This window comes from Artemia sp. Qi Xiang Cuo, chromosome 10, assembly GCF_049724085.1.
Source record: "Artemia sp. Qi Xiang Cuo chromosome 10, ASM4972408v1, whole genome shotgun sequence".
NCBI classification, from domain to species: domain Eukaryota; kingdom Metazoa; phylum Arthropoda; class Branchiopoda; order Anostraca; family Artemiidae; genus Artemia; species Artemia sp. Qi Xiang Cuo.
The window spans coordinates 63,612,711-63,626,613 of record NC_142803.1 but is presented as its reverse complement, the minus strand read 5'-3'; the positions used below and the strand labels follow the sequence as shown (position 1 = coordinate 63,626,613).

The window sequence follows — 13,903 nt, the reverse complement described above, 5'->3', positions numbered from 1 at the left end:
CCAACGAAACTAGTAATTATATCCAAGAAAAAAAAACTGAATCGGTGGATTACTACTTAGTAAAACACTGGGACAGGACAATTCGGTTGAGCAAGACAGTTCAACTGTGACAACTCATAAGGTTAATCTAACTCAGAAAGCTCTGAAAGCCACCTAGATAATATACTGCCTTCCTTTAAAGGGTACTTTCAGCTTTAGGATAGAAAGTCTACCATTGAAAAGTATATTCAACCTTGCTTAGACCAGAATCATGCATGGATTCTCAATTTTAATCTTCTGCTTTGGAAAACTTGGATTTAAGTTTCTCCTCCTAAAATAAATCTTATTTACCGATTGACCTTTTTTTTTCTGTCCAATTTGTTTCTCAAACTCATAAGTGTTTCGACTTGTAAGACGCTCTCTTCACTTAAACAAACATTGGAAATTCAAGCTTTTTCTTATACGAAAATTATTTTGCCGTATCTGACTTAAAAAATCTTCCCTTTTATAAAATAAGATTACTTATTTATGAAATTGAAAAAACTTTAAAAACCTTATTTCAGTTTTGCCCTTAACCTGCAAAATTTAACTCGTGCAACATGCCGCCTTTTGAATTAACCATAGCTGGCTTTTGAATTCTAAGATCGACCTACAGTGAAGTTCCTTTTCATTGCTACCGTTTTCTAGGCTGTTACATTACTACTGCTATTATTCGGACCTCTTCTTCAGAAAGTCAGACAAATTTTTCAAGGTATGTATAAGTCACCATAAATTATTTCGGTTAATATTTGGGTCATTCTTCTTACAAATAACAACATAACCATTTTGATTTTTTTGTGGTCCATAGGCATTTACACTATTGATTCAATAATCCCGAAACTGCAAAATTATATTTTTGATATACTTTTTAACACTAGCTTATAAATTTAGGACTTTTTTCATGAGAAAGATGGTGTTCAAGGATGATTTACTCCTCTCTCTCTTTCTATTATATTCAATTTGTTTTTGGTAGTTCAGTTTCATTTTGGCGGTGAGAGTGTCAACACATGAAAAAAAAATGGTCCATGCATGTCCACTATGCATGTACACACTGGGCAGCTGGCCATCATGTGAGACTTGTACAATGATTGATGAGTATGATGAAAAGTGCAGATTATGCAACCCGTGTAAATTGCATAGAGGATATGCTGTACAAATTAAAGGTTGGAATTCCTGTCTTGAAGTGATGTTTGACTCTCCTCCTAAAGGGCATCTATGCTCGTATTGCAATTATGATAAATGTAATCAGTGGGAGAAGACATCCTGGTATGATTAGAAAGAATGCTAAGCGTGATTTTAGTTTATTGCTAAGAGATTGGTATCGTCGTGGCTTTAGATCGTTCTGGAAGGAGGAGCCAGGTCAGTGATTCAACTGTTGGAGTAACAAAAGAATTTGGTTTCTACGTAATCGTTGTGAAGACAATGCTACTATGATTATCAGCGCACTGATTTTTATTTGGCTGTGACGGAATGTGATTCGCCACTTGAGGACACTGTTTGAAACATGCGAATTCTACAAAATGAATGAGAATAGTATCATTGACTATACAAAGAGATATGATAAGAGTGAAGTTACACTCTACTGTAGAAAATGTGACCCTGCCATGGTAGCACATCAGGATCAGTACTGTGAATTCTGATAATCTACTTGCATTAGTTGTTCTCGACAAGTACCTATACGTAGAAGAAGATGAAATCTAAAGAGTAGAAAAGTCGTTTTTTTTTTCATGTATATACATTATTTTTATTAATAAACAATTTACATACATTTTTATAACATTTTATTCGTAGGGCACTAAAATCAATATTAAACACGCTTGTAAGTATATTTTCCACTAGAAAGTCGTTCAATCGAGGAAAGTCAACGTTGTCAACGAAAGTCATGTTGTAGTAGCTGTCATTTTTCTTGATTTTCAAGCCAATATATTTTCTTTGTTATTCAAGCAAAGGGACAGAAAGTTAATTATAGGGAAGTTTCAGACAAGGTGGTTCTAATGGTGTAATTTTTGTTTTGATCTGACTCTTTTCTTAGGAGTTAGGGGTTTTTATATTTCTTAACATTGGAAATATAAAAACCCCTAACTCCTAGAAAAATAGTCAGATCAAAACAAAAAGTACACCATTTGAACCGCCTTGTCCGAAACCCCTATAAAGGAAACTTACCGCCCTTTGGCTTGAATAACAAAGAAAATATATTGGCTTGAAAATAAAGAAAATTTACTTTAACCACTTTATTCTGCACAAACAGGATATTTTTTTTCTTTCTTTTGTTTCCAGAGATAGCTTGGCACTGGAACATCGTAGAGAGTTGTTCAATGGCTCATTTTAAAGGACATCTCTAGATCTAGCGCCTTTTGCACTTAATTTTTTTATTAATTATTTTTCACGAAAAACTTAATTTTTTATATACAATATTGATCAATGACGTCATAGTCGTTGGATGTAGTACATAAAGGCTCGATAATCGAATTTAAGCTGAAACTAAGTAAAGGACAATGATGCCTCCATATATTTACAGTGATGTATAAGATTTCCCATTACATCTGCAAACTGTTCCACAGTTGCCGGTCCATCCCTTGGAAGCTTTTCACTAAACATGCAACATTTCTTTTGGATATTACTATGAAGTTTTGCGAAAGCATCTCTAGTTGACTTTTCAACAAAATCAATTCTTTCAGAGATAATTTTAATCTTTAATTTTGAATATTTTTCGTAATCCCGTTAAAACATTCGTAAAAGTTTTCTCAGTTTACAAAGATCAGCCTGTGCGTTCTTTGCAGCTTGTGTAAACTGCAAAAATATCCATGGTATCCGAGCAATAGTTTGAATATTTCAATACAAGCTGGAAAAATACCTTAAAATGTTAAAATTAGTTTTATTTTTGGTTAGGTTCTAACTACCCGATGTGGGATTGACTATGTATTTTCCGACCAAAAACTTACATTTTTTAATATATATTTTATTTTTCAGTTTAGAATCGCTAAAGTTATTATGTAAACTGCAAAAATATTTATGATATCTGAGCAATAATTTTAATCTTTTCATTCAAACTAACAAAATACCTGAAAATTTAAAAATTAGTTTTATTTTTTGTTAGGTTATGGATACCTGATACGAGTTATAAGAAGTGTTAATTAGATGAAAATATTATTTCTTGTTTTGTAATAAGATGCCTTCTAAGCGAGTTATTATACGTAATTTAAAAAAACAGTACTATACAAAAAACAGAGACAACGTCTTGGAAAGAAAAAAGCAAAGGTATTCAACTGACAAGGCGTATCGAGAAGTAATAATTGAGAGAGCAAAACAAAACAGCAAGATGTGTTATCACAATGATGAAGATTGTAGACATGCGAAAATTGAGACAGCCAAACAAAAGAGTAAGGAACGGTATGATAATGATGAAGATTACAGAAAAGCAACAATTGAGGCAGCCAAACAAAAGAGCAAGGAACTGTATGATAATAACGATAAAGATTACCGAAACGAACATAAGAAAAAAGTTGCTACCAGAATAATGGGCAGATACTGGGGTGGCAAAATCTATAATGAAAACATTAAATTCTCTGCAAGGTTGTACAGAAGAAGACATAAGGACAAAGGAAAAAATTACATTCAGAAATACAAGAAGATGGCAAAAATGCAGGCTGATCTTCGTAAATTGAGAAACATTTTACGCATGTTTTACCAGGATCACGAAAAGTATTCAAAATTACAGATTAAAATTCTCTTTCAAAGAGCAGATGCTGTTGAAAAGTCGGCTAGAAATGCTTTGGCAAAGCTTCATAGTAATGTCCAAAAGAAATGTTGTCAGTTTAATGAAAAGCTTCCAAGGTATGGACTGGCAACTGCGGAACAGTTTATAGATGTAATGGAAAATGTTCGACAACACAGTGAATATACGGAGCCGTACTTCTTAGATAATTCGTATATTAATTTTGGAAGGAGCAATTACAGTTTATTTAGCAGCAATAAAAATATATATACAAGCATACCTATCAACAGCGAAGGAAAAGCAATGTTTTTCAATTATGGTGAAAACGAGCCTGTTAGGGTTATTAGTAGATGTATTTGTAAGACTAATGATTTAGAACAAATTCCTGGAACACCGACTCAAGAAAAAAGTATTTCTAACTGTTTTAAACAGTTCTTTTGGTTCTACTAAATATTTGGCAAAATTACGTTAAAAGTCAATCCTTGGAGTAATAAACTCTTGCATACATTGGAGTTTGTTAGCTTCTTGATTGTCTTAGGTTGGTCTTATCATTTCAAAAAAAAAATAACTGTTGGCTTTTCCTTTTTATAATCAGGTTAATATCCAGGATACAGCAGTAGCAAGCATCTTAGTAAGAGACGATCACATTCAATGTTATATTAAAAGACGATAATTGGAATAACAAACCATTGCATACATTGGACTTAGTTAGCTACTTGGTTGCTTTCGGTTCGTCTCTTACTAAATTCAAAGAAGAAAAAGCTTTAGGATTTTTCCTGTTTGTAATCAGGTAATTATTAATAATTATTAATGGTTTACGGTTCAGGTTATTAAAGTATCCGGTTGTCAGATGTAGGTGGACACCTAGTAAGAGACGATCACGCCGTAAAGTAAAAAATATATATATAAAAAACAAAGAGCCCATAACTCCTAAAATTATAATCAAATCAAAAATAAAGTATCCGGGTTGCAGCGGTAGCTAGCAACCTAGTAAGAGACGATCACGTCCAATGTTAAAAAATATAAAACCCCCTAACACCTAAAACAAATAGTCAGATCAAAACAAAAATTACACCATTAGAACCGCCTTGTCCGAAACCCCTATAAAGGAAACTTACCGCCCTTTAGCTTGAATAACAAAGAAAATATATTGGCTTGAAAATAAAGAAAATTGACTTTAACCAAGTTATTTTCCACAAACGGGATATTTTTTTCTTTCCGCTTTTTTTCCTCCTCAGCTAGCTGGGCACTGAAAAATCATAGAGAGCTGTATAAGAGCTCATTTTAAAGGAAATTGCAACATCAAGTGCCTTTTGTTATTAAAAATAAAATACTTTTTAAAGTAGAATCAATTTTGTCAAAAAAAATTGTATTTTTGATGTATTTTCATACTGAAGTCTTTTCAAAGATATTTTACATTAAAGAGCGAACTATAATCTATATTAACTGGAATCTGGGTTGTAGCGGTAGCTAGCAACTATTACAATAAAGCACGACACCTGGCCCATGTTAACTGAATCATAAATAGGGATTATGTAATTTCCATCAATATCATGGCCTTAGAGATGGCTGAAACCTAGTAAAGAACAAACCATTACAGTAAAGAACATTTCATGTTAAAGATTGATCAATGATGCCATAATCATAGTTTGTAGTTTCCGGGTTGCAGCGGTAGCTAGCAACCTAGTATGAGACGATCACGTCCAATGTTAAGAAATGTAAAAATTTACAGTAAAGAACGATCTCTTGCCCATAGTAACTTATATACGGTGGTTCTAGAGGTCGCTACAAGCTATCCAAATTGTAGCGGTTTCCAGGCTGCAGCGGCAGATGTGATTACAATAAGGAACGAACTGAACCAACAGCAACTTGAGTAATAAATCAAACAGTTCGGGGTCATAATAAAGAGCTGTGTATCCGGGTTGCAGTGGTAGCTAGCAGCCTAGTAAGAGACGATCACGTCCAATGTTAAGAAATTTAAAAGCCCCTAACTCCTAAAAAAGAGTCAGATCAAAACAAAAAGTACACCATTAGAACCGCCTTGTTTGAAACCCCTATAAAGGAAACTTACCACCCTTTGGCTTGAATAAAAAAGAAAATATTTTTGCTTGAAAATCATGAAAATTAACTTAAACCACGTTATTCTCCACAAACGGGATATTTTTTTTTCTTTCTTTCTTCTTTTCCACAGATACCTCGGCACTGGAACATTGGAGAGAGTTGTTCAATGGCTCATTTTAAAGGAAATCTATAGATCTAGCGCCTTTTGCACTTAATTTTTTTAATTAATTATTTTTTTACGAAAAACTTAACTTTTTATAAACAATATTGATCAATGACGTCATAGTCCCTGGATGTAGTTAGTATTACATAAAGGCTCGATCATCGAATTTAAGCTGAAACTAAGTAAAGGACAATTATACCTCCATATATTCGCAGTGATGTATAAGATTTCCCATTACATCTGTAAACTGTTCCTTAGTTGCCGGTCCATGCCTTGGAAGTTTTTCACTAAACATGCAACATTTCTTTTGGATATTACTATAAAGTTTTGCGAAAGCATCTCTAGCTGACTTTTCAACAAAATCTATTCTTTCAGAGATAATTTTAATCTTTATTACATAAAGGCTCGATCATCGAATTTAAGCTGAAACTAAGTAAAGGACAATTATGCCTCCATATATTCACAGTGATTTATAAGATTACCCATTACATCTGTAAACTGTTCCACAGTTGCCGGTCCATACCTTGGAAGCTTTTCATTAAACATGCAACATTTCTTTTGGATATTACTATGAAGTTTTGCGAAAGCCTCTCTAGCTGACTTTTCAACAAAATCTATTCTTTCAGAGATAATTTTAATCTTTAATTTTGAATATTTTTCGTAATCCTGGTAAAACATTCGTAAAATTTATCTCAATTTAAAAAGATCAGCCTGTGTGTTCTTTGCAGCTTGTGTAAACTGCAAAAATATCCATGGTATCCGAGCAATAGTTCGAATATTTCAATTCAAGCTAGAAAAATGCCTTAAAATTTTAAAATTAGTTTTATGTTTGGTTAGGTTCTATTACATTAAAAGACGATCATTGGAATAAGAACTCATTGTATACATTCGATTTAGTTATCTACTTGATTGTTTGAAGTTCATCTCTTTCTGTTTCAAAGAATCCGGGTTGCAGCGGTAGCTAGCAACCTAGTAAGGGACGATCACGTCCAATGTTAAGAATTATAAAAACCCATTACATGAAAAGACGATCATTGGAATAGCAAACCATTGCATACATTTGACTAAGTTAGCTACTTGATTATTTTAGGTTAGTCTCTTACTATTTCAGAGAAGAAAAAGCCGCAGTTTTTTCTGGTTTGTAATCATATAGCATAGAACGAACCCCAGTTGTAACTGACGTCATTACATAAAAGCTCGATTTAGTTCATTAAAACTGTTCAAACAGTTCTCAAAACAAAAGTACACCATTAGAACCGCCTTGTCCGAAATCCCTGTATAGGAAACTTTCAGTCCCTTGGCTTGAACAGCAAGGGAAATATATTGGCTTGAAAATCAAGAAAATTACATTAAAATACGATCATTAGAATAACATACCACTGCATACATTGGACTTAGATAGCTACTTGATTGCTTGAGGATTGTCTCTTACTATTTCAAAGAAGAAAAAGCCGTAGGCTTTTTCCTGTTTGTAATGATATAGCATAAAAAGAAACCCAAGTTGTAACTGACGTCATCCTGGTTGTTAGAGTAAAGAATTTTAATAAAGATTCATTAAAAGACGATCATTGGAGTAATCCAGGTTGCAGTGGTAGCGAGCAACCTAGTAAGAGACGATCACTTCAATTGTCAAGTCTGGATCCATCCGCAGAAGTATCAAATACAGAGATAATGAACAGTATTGTCAAAATACTATCATGTCTGCATCAATCCGGAGAAACATCAAATACAGAAATGACGAGGCTTATCGCCTGAATACTATCAAGTCTGTATTGATCCATAGGCACGAGTGATGATTTGTGACGGAGAAATCATATTCAAAAGAATACTGTTTACAATAATATGTTGAAAAGATACAAGGGATTAATTTTTTTTGAGGAACAGATGAGAAAACAAGAAAAAAGTGATTAAATTCTACTAGAGTTTCTATAGAAGCCGCAGGTTGACGAAAAACACACAATTTGCTTCATAAGCCAGTCCAAGCACAATTCGACTCTGGCTAATAACAGACAAACCAGTTTATCTCAGTTGAGGATCGCAAAAGTTATTATGTAAAATGCAAAAATATTTATGGTATATGAGCAATAATTTAAGTTTTTAAGTAAAACTAAAAAGATACCTGGAAATTTTAAAATTAGTTTAATTTTTTGTTAGGTTCTAACTACCTGACGCGTGATTTAATGTGAATTTCCGTAACAAAAATCATTTTTTCTTCTTTTAGTTTTCAGTTCAGGATCACTAAAGTTATTATGTAAACTGCAAAAATACTTGTGATGTCTGAGCAATAATTTCAATATTTAAGTAAAGCTAGAAAGACACTTGGAAATTTTTAAATTAGTTTTATTTTTTGTTAGGTTCTACCTACTCGACGCGTGATTTAATGTGTATTTCTATAAAAAAATCAATTTTTTTCTTAATTTAGTTTTCAGTCCAGGATCACTAAAGTTATTATATAAACTGCAAAAATATTTATGGTATATGAGGGATAAATTATATTTTGAACTTGGTTTCGTTTTTTGCTAGGTTTCAACGACTTGACACGTGGCTTTATGTGAATTAAAAAAAAAACAATTATAAAATAATGGTGTCGAAACAGATACACAAAGAAAAAGAGACACAGCTTGATCTGTTAAATTCAGACCTGTCTTGTAGCATTTGCAGTGAGTTATTCGTGAAACCGGTCAAACTGCCATGCTTGCATACGTTCTGCAAAACTTGTATCCTTCAATGGGAACAGAACCAAAAGAATTGCCCCTATTGCAGAGTGTGGTATGAAAAAGTGTCCGGTGAAGATACTCTTTTAGCAAGCATTATAGAAAAACTCATTGGATCTACTTATACTGATAATGAAAAAAAAAACAAAGAGATGAATTTACCAAGTCATTTACTGACCTCGAAAAGCAACTTCTTTCGTCAATATTGGAACGAGCGCAAAAATATGGCTTGAGAAGAAGGATTCCTCGAAATCAGGGAGATATGCCGGAATAACTAATCGATGAGATGAATCTTATGTTCTCCGATGTCTCCGATTCTTCTCCGGTAAGATTTGAACCCACGCCTCCGAAGAGACAGGTTGCTAACACCAGTGCCTTTGACCCCTTAGCCACTCTGCCTCTCATAACTATATATGTGAATCCGGGTTACAGCAGTAGTTTACGTAAAGGACCGATATAGTTTATCATAAAGGGTATTTGTCAATTAGGTTCTTTTAATATAATTATCCATTATTATGTAAAATGCAGTAATTTTTGGGGGTTTTAACAGAACATTTATTTGTTAACTAAAACTAGAATAATTCCTGAAATGTATATCCGGGTTGCAGCGGTAGCTAGCAACCTAGTAAGAGATGTATAGTAAGAGCGACTCGTCTCAATAGTAAAACTTGCTACAACTAGTTCCTTCTGTAATTAAAGATAAAATATTTTTTTAATGTTCCCGGGGTGCAGCGGTAGCTAGCAACCTAATTAAAAGACGATCATTCGAAGAACATATCATTGCATTTATTGGACTTAGTTAGCTGCTCGATTCCTTGAAAAAAAATACAGCAAAGAATAATATGTTAATGTTAAATGAAATAATTTATTGACAATATAACTTCAAACGCATATCTTTTGAAAGTTGCTTCTATAAGGTATGTTAGATAAAATCTGGGTTGCAGCTGTAGCTAGCAACCTAGTCAAAGACGACCACGCCCCATAGTAAAAACTAAAGTAACCCATAATTCCTGAAAATAGATTCAGATCAAAACAAGTACACCGTTAGAACCGCCTTGTCCGAAATAGCCATATAGCAAACTTACCGTCCCTTGGCTTGAATGGGGAGAAAAAAATGGAAAAACAAACCTGCTTTCGATGCGGAATACCTTGGTTGCAGCCACTTTTCTTGATTTTTGAAGTGATATATTTTCCTTGTTTTTCAAGCCAAGGGGCAGTTACTTTCCTACATAGGAGTATTAGAGAATAAGGTTCTAATAGCGTACTAAGTTTTATGATGTGATTGTAGTTTTAGGAATAATGGGCATTTTTTTAACTATGGGCGTGGTCGTCTCTTACTAGGTTGCTAGTTACTTGCTGACACCCGGATATTTTGAAAAAAAACTGGAAAGCGAAAAAAACTGTCTTTCCTAGCTGATTAAGGAATGGTAACCACTATCTATCTAAGTCAGTCTTAATCCATTGTCTAAGCAAGGTTAACCATAAAAGGATGATGGTTTCATCTTTCAACAGAATAAGTTTAACAAAAATCACATATTTTGGCATGTTTACTATTTGCATAAACAAGTTAAAAGCATTTTCTGTGAACAATGGATGGTCCAGACTCATCGTATTCCTGCTTAGAAATCCACATCTGTTGAAATGTTGAGAGGGAAGCTAAGATAGATCCACCGATCCATACGGTGTATTTACGCTCAGGAGGGGCAATGACTTTGATCTTCATGGTGGATGGTGCAATGGTAGTAATTTCCTTTTGCATTCTGTCAGCAATCCAAGGGAACATGGTAGAACCTCCAGACAAAACGATGCTGCCATAGAGATCCTTTCTTATGTCAACGTCACATTTCATGATACTTTTGTACGTTGTTTCGTGAATCCCGTCAGACTCCATACCGAGAAAAGATGGCTGGAATAAGACTTCTGGGCATCTGAATCTCTCATTACCTATATTCATGACCTGACCATCAGGCAGCTCATAGTTTTGCTCAAGAGATGCTGAGCTGGCGGAAGTTGCCATCTCCTGTTCGAAGTCCAAAGTGACATAGCAAAGTTTTTCTTTGATATCACGAACGATTTCTCTTTCGGCAGTGGTGGTAAAGGAATATCCTCGCTCAGTTAAAATTTTCATCAAATAATCTGTCAAATCTCGACCAGCAAGGTCCAATCTCATAATTGCATGTGGAAGGGCATAACCTTCGTAGATGGGTACAGTATGTGAGACACCATCGCCAGAGTCAAGAACAATACCAGTGGTTCTTCCAGATGCGTAGAGGGATAGGACGGCTTGGATGGCAACATACATAGCAGGGGTGTTAAAAGTTTCGAACATGATTTCAGTCATTTTTTCTCTATTGGCTTTTGGGTTAAGAGGAGCCTCTGTGAGTAAAACTGGGTGCTCTTCTGGGGCAACGCGAAGTTCATTGTAGAAGGTATGATGCCAAATCTTTTCCATATCGTCCCAATCTGTGACAATTCCATGCTCTACAGGATACTTAAGTCTCAAAATTCCCCTTTTTGCTTGAGCATCATCGCCAACATAAGCATCCTGGCTGCCTGAATTAATCATCACTCCCGTATGTTTTGGACGTCCAATCACAGCAGGAAACATTGCTTTTGGGGCATCATCTCCTGAAAATCCTGCTTTACAAATACCTGATCCATTATCAATAACAATTGCAACTAAATCTTCTGTCATATTTTTTTCAAATGTCTTAAGATTTACTATAATATGACGTTACAAGCTTAAGTACCGTATCGAGTTGCAAATTCCTAACAAAAAATAAAACTAATTTTAAAATTTTCAGATATTTTTCCAGTTTGAAATAAAAAATAAAAAGTATTGCTCGGAAACCATAAAAATTTTTGCAGTTTACAAAATAACCTTAACGATTCTGAACTGAAAACTATAATAAAAATTGAATTTCTTTTCTACAAAAGATACGCACTTTAGAAGTTGAGCAAAAAAAAGTTTGATTCCAGGAGACAATTATAACTTTGAAGTAAGAGATGGAATAAAACTTTTGTTGATGAAATTGAACCTACAACAAAACTATTTTAAAAATTTCAGGTATTTCTCTATTTTGAACAAAAAAAATTAATATTATTTCTCAGACACCATAAATATTTTTGCACTTTGCATAATAAATTCTACTTTAGAAGCTTTTTTAAATGTTTCTAAAGCGCTAAGACATAGAGTACTACAAACATCAGAATCAACTTTAGAGGACAATTTATGTCATGGAAAGATGTTTTTGAAATCCCCCTTTGCCCCAAACTCAAAATTTTCCAAAATTCTACTTTAGAAGCTTTTTTAAATATTTGTAAAGCGCTAAGACATAGAGAGCTACAAATATCAGAATCGACTTTAGAGGGCAATTTATGTCATGGGAAGATGTTTTTGAAACCCCCCTTCACCCCAAACACAAAATTTTCCAAAATTCTACTTCAGAAGCTTTTTTAAATATTTGTAAAGCACTAAAACCTAGAGCGCTACAAACATCAGAATCAACTTTAGAAGACAATTTATGTCATGGGAATATGTTTTTGAAATCCCACTTCCCCCCAAACTCAAAATTTTCCAAAATTTTACTTTAGAAGCTTTTTGAATATTTCTAAAGTACTAATAGATAGAGCGCTACAAATATCAGAATCAACTTCAGAGGACAAATTATATTATGAGAAGATGTTTTTGAAATCCCCCTTCCCCCAAACTCAAAATTTTCCAAAATTCTACTTCAGAAGCTTTTTTAAATATTTGTAACGCGTTAAAACATAGAGCGCTACAAACATCAGAATCGACTTTAGAGGATAATTTGTGTCATGGGAAGATGTTTTTGGAATCCCCTTTCCCCCAAACTCAAAATTTTCCAAAATTCTACTTTAGAAGCTTTTTAAATATTTCTAAATTACTAATAGATAGAGCGCTACAAATATCATAAACGACTTTAGAGGACAATTTATGTCATGGGAAGAGGTTTTTGAAATCCCCCTTCCACAAAAACTCAAAATTCTCCAAAATTTTACTTTAGAAGCTTTTTTAAATATTTCTAAAGCGCTAAGACATAGAGCGTTACAAACATCAGAATCGACTTTAGAGGACCAATGATGTTATGGGAAGATGTTCTTGAGATCCCCTTCCCCCCAAACTCAAAATTTTCCAAAATTCTACTTCAGAAGCTTTTTCAAATATTTGTTAAGTGCTAAGACGTAGAGCACTACAAACATCAGAATCGACTTTAGAGGACAATTTATGTCATGGGAAGATGTTTTTTATGTCATCGGAAGATGTTTTTGAAATACCCATTACCCATTGAAATTTTGACAAAACAACATTTTACCTTAATTTTCAGTTGTCAGTTTCTTTTTCTCTAGCTTTAGTTCTGAAAATGCAATTTCAGTTATTTGAGCAGAATTTTAAGCCATATCAACGTTTTATTTCCAAAATTTAGGAAATGTATTTGCATATATTTAATACCTTATAAGTTGGGATTGAGCGAAGTTTTGAAGCTGAAAACAATTTTGTTGTACTTCATTTAAACGGAAGATCTATTTTGCAAGGTGTCATTGCTATATCTCACAGATTTTTAAAGGTCATTCAAAGTTTTGAAATCCCCCTTACCATTCATCCCATTTCCCCTTCATACTCTAAAATCTGAGTAGTAACCAAGGTACTATTTTGCTTACGCCCCCGTACAAACAGGTTTTTCTGGTAGATAATTCTATTCTACTGGTCAATACATCTTTCTTTGCCAATAGATTTACGCAATTTCAAAGTTCAATGTCTTTTTTTTAGTGATAAACCAAAACCAGCATGTCTTGTTTCACTGTTATGCAATTATTTTTTGTATATATTCAGGTTTCAAATTAGATTGTTCAACAGTTTTAAATAGTTTATTCAACTTAACACTACAGACATTTTTTGTAAACATTTACATAGAAAATGGATAATTCTAAGCAATTTCTGGTGAGTAAAAATTTTCTCATTATTATAATAAAAAGAAATTGTCTTGTTATCAAGTTAAGGAAGAAATTCTTTCCTTACTTTCAATTTTAGTAAATATTCAAAAAAAGATAGACATGTTCACTTTGATTTTGGTTCATTATATATGAAAAATTTAAATAAAATGGTAGAAACAACCACTTTGCTAATGACTTAATCTATTTGACTACTTAAGACATACACTAGAAGTAGGGGTACTTATGCACTTAGAAGACTATTGTTTAGGAGCTGAA

The 13,903-nt window shown here is 33.5% G+C and overlaps 2 protein-coding genes and 1 pseudogene across 3 annotated transcripts in view; all 3 read right to left on the bottom strand.

The window, feature by feature from the left end:
• The window catches only part of LOC148948018 (uncharacterized), a 527,253-nt gene that overhangs the window by 346,297 nt on the left and 167,053 nt on the right, over positions 1–13,903 (bottom strand). The window lies entirely within an intron of this gene.
• Positions 1–13,903, bottom strand: part of LOC148948019 (uncharacterized) — a 437,936-nt gene that overhangs the window by 327,168 nt on the left and 96,865 nt on the right. The window lies entirely within an intron of this gene.
• LOC148948021 (actin, cytoplasmic pseudogene) lies at positions 10,239–11,366 on the bottom strand (annotated as a pseudogene).